Source organism: Arachis ipaensis, chromosome B3 (assembly GCF_059453495.1).
Source record: "Arachis ipaensis isolate K30076 ecotype BB chromosome B3, ASM5945349v1, whole genome shotgun sequence".
Classification (NCBI taxonomy): domain Eukaryota; kingdom Viridiplantae; phylum Streptophyta; class Magnoliopsida; order Fabales; family Fabaceae; genus Arachis; species Arachis ipaensis.
This window is the reverse complement of record NC_142438.1, coordinates 54,503,755-54,509,407: the sequence shown is the minus strand read 5'-3', so window position 1 is coordinate 54,509,407 and position 5,653 is coordinate 54,503,755.

The following is a 5,653-nucleotide window of genomic DNA, read 5'->3' as shown; positions in this document are numbered from 1 at the left end:
AGTAATTTTATTTTTTTTAGTTAACGAATTATTTGTATTTTTTATTATGTAATTAATTTAATGAATAAGTTTTATTATTATTTTCATACTAAAAAAAATATCAACTTATATTATTCTTATATTTAAATTGAGGTCAATTAATTTAGTTTTTATTTTCATTTTAAATTTTATATTTCAATTAGTGAACTCCAAACTTGATATGATTAAACTTATCACAATAAACATTAACGATAAAGCAACTTATTTTTATATGCGATTCATCATTTATATTCTATAAATATATATTATGAATATTGGTGCACTCTAAAAAATGCTAATTTAAATATTAAGGTCAATTAACCTATCAGTTATGTTCAATTTTAATTATTAAAAAATATCTTTAATAAAAGACGTTTTAGGCATCTTTATTTGAGTGGCTCCCTTTTTATATAGGACATCTTTTGATTCTGTTAAATACAAAAATAGCAAATTGTTTCATCTCTGAATTTAGAGATAATTACATTCCCCTACGAGATGCTAAAATGAGACTCCCTCCCCTCTATTTAGAGATAATTATTCTTTAATAAATAATTCTTTTATTGATTACATTGTATTTTTTAAAAAAATTAATAATTAAATATTTTTTTGTGAAAAATACCCTTCAGTAATTTCTTAATTAATAAATTATAACTTTACCAAAATTTTTGTTATCAATTATTTTATATTTTACTATTAATTTTTCGATATCTATATATATTATTTTATCATTAAATAAAAAATTTTAGTAAGATTATTTTTTACCATCAACATATAATAATTGTTATGCATATTAACAGTGATAAGATTTTTTTATTTACTATTACAATAATATTTATTGATATCAAAAAATTAATAGTAAAATATAAAATTAATTATTAACAAAAATTTTGGTAAAATCATAATTTAATAATTAAAAAATTATTGAAGGATAGGTATCTTAGAAAAAAATAATATAATTATTAATTTCTTAAAAAGTATTTTAATAAAAATACAATTTAATCAATAAAAAAATAATTTATTTAAAGACTATTTTGGTAAACAAAATTTAATGATAATCAATAAAATTTTTGCTAATAGGTATTTTTTCAAAAAATAATTTTTTCTTCGTATAAAATGAATAAAGTTAATATTAGTTAACACAAAAATTTAAAATATATTAAAGAGTAGATTTTTTAAAAGTTAGAAGGGAAGAGAATGTACATTTATAAAATAGAAGGGAGGGGAATGTAATTTTAGCATCTCGTAAAGTAATAGAGTGAAATTTTCTCTTGAATTTATTGTAACATACTCTCTAAGGATTTTACTTATTATTATTATTATTATTATTATTATTATTATTATTATTATTATTATGATCATCATCATCATCGAGTAATAATCTTATTGTGTCATGTGATAACGTTGATGTTTTAGTCGTTGCTCATTGTTTCTTCAGAACCAGGCCCTATAGCAATAATTTTGGTGGACGCTGCTAGGGTTTTTTTGGATGATAGGAGAAGACTGACCCACATCAACAACTAGAGTGGTTACCCCCACTCTTTTTTGGAACAAACCTGAAGGCCCAACAAGCGCTAACGGGACCCTCTAAAATGAGAACCCCATTCTAAATTGTGCACTCCAGCCGGCTGACCCAGCCCTTCGATCAGCTTCCTTAGCTTTCTCAGCTATCTGCTTTCAGCCATACATAAATAACACATGTCCACAGCAAATTCAATAAAGACAAAAATCTGTAAATCTGTATGAATAAGTATCTTTACACTAGATGAACCCTTAATATAATGAACGTATGAAGGATATTGTTTTCGTTGAGCTTTCTTAGGCATTTAATTTGTAAGACCTTGAATTTTTTAAAATTAAATAATAAATTATATATAATTTATTATATTATTTAAAATTATATTTTTAGAGATTTTTATATATAAATTAGAAAATTTTTTATTTATAATTTAAAATTTTCATAATAAAAAAATGAAAATTTTATATTCTTTAATTTGAATATATTGATTTTGAACCTTATTTTATGAATAAAGAAAAATTAATTTAATTATCTCTAAGTTTTAAATTAGAGTACTCAATTGAAAATAATTTGTAAATTGAAGAAGAACCAAAAGGAGAACGACGCCGGAGCTACCATAGCCGCCATCGAGCCCGTGTCTCTGTCACTGTTGAGCTGCTCCTGCCACTATTGAACTGCACCGCCATTGTCGTTGCTATCTGGGTTGTCATCGGCGGAAGTCGCCGCTGCTGGAGCTCGCTAGAACCATCGCTGGAGCTGCGGTTGCTTCGTTCTTGGTTCCTTTTTGTGCAGTAAGTTGTTTTGTCTGAAAACTTTTTTAGTTGCTATTCTGTTATATGTTTATGAGATTTTGCAACGATAATGTCTTAGGGTTGAGCTACAGTTCTTGCATACTACGTTTAATGGCTGTTGCTACTGTAGGGATGATCAGAATTGATGTCGCTGCTGCAAAATACGAATAGAAACAAAGTTTGTTACGTAGTTAAGTCGCGATCGAGGTAGGGGCTCTCTCTTAAAACTCATATTATTTCCAAAAATTATTATAACTGGATATTGAAATAAAAAATATATTTTTGTGATTATGTGAGTCTTATGGGTTAAACTGAATGATTTTGGATGGATGTAATTATCATCTGATTGATTTATTGATTGATTAAGAAGGCTGAATATTCTGATTGTTGATTGAGTTTGTTGAGTTGGTTGTTGTTAAACTAGTTGCTGGTACGAAATTTATAACCACAAACTAACCGGCAAGTGCACCGAGTCGTACCAAGTAGTACCTCAAGTGAATGAGGGTCGATCCCACGAGGATTGATGGACTAAGCAACAATGGTTGATTAATTTACTTAGTTAGACAAGCAGAAAATGATGTTTTAAGAGTTCAAATGCATTAACAATAAATTCAGAAAATTAATAAAGCAAGCAGTAAACATGTTGTGAAATATGTATGGAGAAACAGTTAAGGCTTTAGAGTTATCTATTTTCTGGATTGACTTTTCTTACTAACTATTTTAATCATGCAAGATTTAATTCATGGCAAACTATATGTGACTAAAACCTAATTCCTTAGACCTTTTTAGTCTCCTCTAAAATTCATCAACCGCCAATTTCTTGGTCACTTAATTCCAATTAGAGGGTGAAGTTCAATTCTAGTTTATATGCCACAGAAATCCTAATTACCCAAATATAAGAGGATTATATGTCACGTTTCCTGTTAAGTCCAGATAATTAGAAATTTAGGAGAATATGTTTTCAAGCTGTTGTTTAAGTAAAGAGCTTTTCCAAGTTATACGAGAACTCAATTAGAACTAAGGTCATACTTCCGTTCCACCTAGATTCATAAAATAAAGAATGAAAACAATTCTTGAATTCAGTACATGAATTAAAATAAAAAAAATAATAGTATCAATCCATACAATAGACAGAGCTCCTAACCTTAACAGTGGAGGTTTAGTTGCTCATGGTTCAGAGAGAAAACTAAGATTCTGAAAAACTGTAAATTGCGAAATGAGGTAGAAGAGAAAAAAAAAAGTCCGAAGGCTGATTCTTTTCCCTTTTATATCAAGTCCTAATTAATGTAAAATATAATTTCTAAAACTAAATAATATCTTTTCATATTTTTAAATAAAATAAAGTTTAATCAGAATTAAAATATAATCTTCATGCATCTTCAATTGATGAATGGGCTGATTAAAATAAAGTTTAATCAGAATTAAAATATAACCGTTGAGGCATGCTGGAGACTTCTGGATTGGCGAAGATCCTTTGTTCTCGGGATTCTGTTTGGGGTTATATATCTTGTTTAGTTACTTTTATCTCCATTAAATAATACAAACTGTGATGACTCCTTCTAGAGGGGATTTTTGGAGATTAGATTTCTGTATTTGTGTCCCTTTGGGTTTCCTTTGGGGTTTTCCTTATTCTATCATATGTATATATTGCTATGCTCGGACCGGTTATCTTCGCAGCCGGATTTTGAGTCTTGATATTCCTGTTTTTGATACTCCTTTATATATATGATCTCGCGTTCGCTTATCCTTTACTCGTTACGTTATCGATCGGAGTGTTGCGCTTTCGAGTTACGGTTTTTGTTTACCCCTTTTTTCTACAAAGGCTCCTAGTTATAATCAATTATTCATACTACTATACGTACTAAAATTTGGTTCTAGAGGTCGTAATACCTTGCCATCTCTGAATTATGAATTAAGCATAAGTCTCTGTATGGTAGGGTGTTACAGGTTTGGTAATGTATATTTTTGTAAGTTGTTTGGAAATTATTAAACTCTGAAAATTCTAATTGACGTAGAGAATTCTGGACTAAATGCTGTTTTTGATCGAAATAAATTGAGATTGAAAGTGAGAGTTTCTGAAAATGAGGGAACCCGTAAGGGTGGCAAAATCCAAGTTTTAGAGAAGATACTGTCAAAAATTTTATAAATATTTAAGTGGATTTAAATCATGGGTGATTGATTGGTGAAATGAAATGGTCTTTAAGTCTCTTTTAAGGGGAAGTCTTGAACTAAAGAAATGATTTTTTTTTACAAATTTTGGTTTAAGGATTATGTTTTGAGGAGTTTTAGAGAAAATTAACTTAATAAAAGTGAATTGGAGATTTAACTTACTTTGGTTTGGTTAATTATAAAAATAATTATGATTTGGGTATTTAATTGAATGGAAATGAGTTTTAGTGAATTGATATGAATTAAAAAATGGTGTTTTGAGGATTTTACTAAAAAATAAAGTAATGTAAGTGTGTATTTAAGAATAAAGGATTTTTGAGTCTTTGAAAAAAAGTTTTGGAGCTTGAACGAGAAGTTAATGTATTTGAATTTTGACTTAGCGAAACGAAATAATTTCTGAGTCCTTTGGGAATGTTTAAAACTTAAGAATGAAATTGAATTCGGTTTTGGGAAGTAGGTTAACTCAAAAATGACTTTATTTGATTGATCTTAATGACAGAGTTACGATTTGAGGACTACAATGAATTTAAAGTAATGAGATTGATTTTTGAGAAATTTTGTAAGTGCGATTAAAGAAAAAAGTTTTATGTGTGAATGCTTGAATGCCATTTTGAACTGTTAAACTTCTTTGATGAGTTGTAAACTCCTGTAACCTCCCTATGGAGTCTAAAAACTATTTTGAAATCTTTGAATATGATGGGGGTGGATATAACAGATTAAACTAAGTAATTTTCCTAATAAGAATCTTGTTAAAGGAAATATGATTAAAGAAAGTATGTGATATTAATTGATTGTTTGGCAAGGACGGTGGTGCTATATTGCTTGCTCAGTGTGTTGTGGATTCATGGGGATGGTGGTTTTATTCCACCCACGGTGAGGACAATGATGTTATCCCGCTCACAGTGTGAAAATGATTATCCTCGTGATAAATGTGAATATATAGAATTATGACTTCGATTACGATTATGATTGAGCTTGATTATGATTCTAAGCATGATTGATTGTGAATATTATTAAAATGTGATCACTGAATTAGCAAGGACGATGGTTTGTTCCACTTGCGTGCCAAAATCTGGGTATTATCCCACTTGCGTGATATGATTTTTAGCATAATCTCATGAGGACGACGATACATAATACTCACTTGAGATGTTGTGCA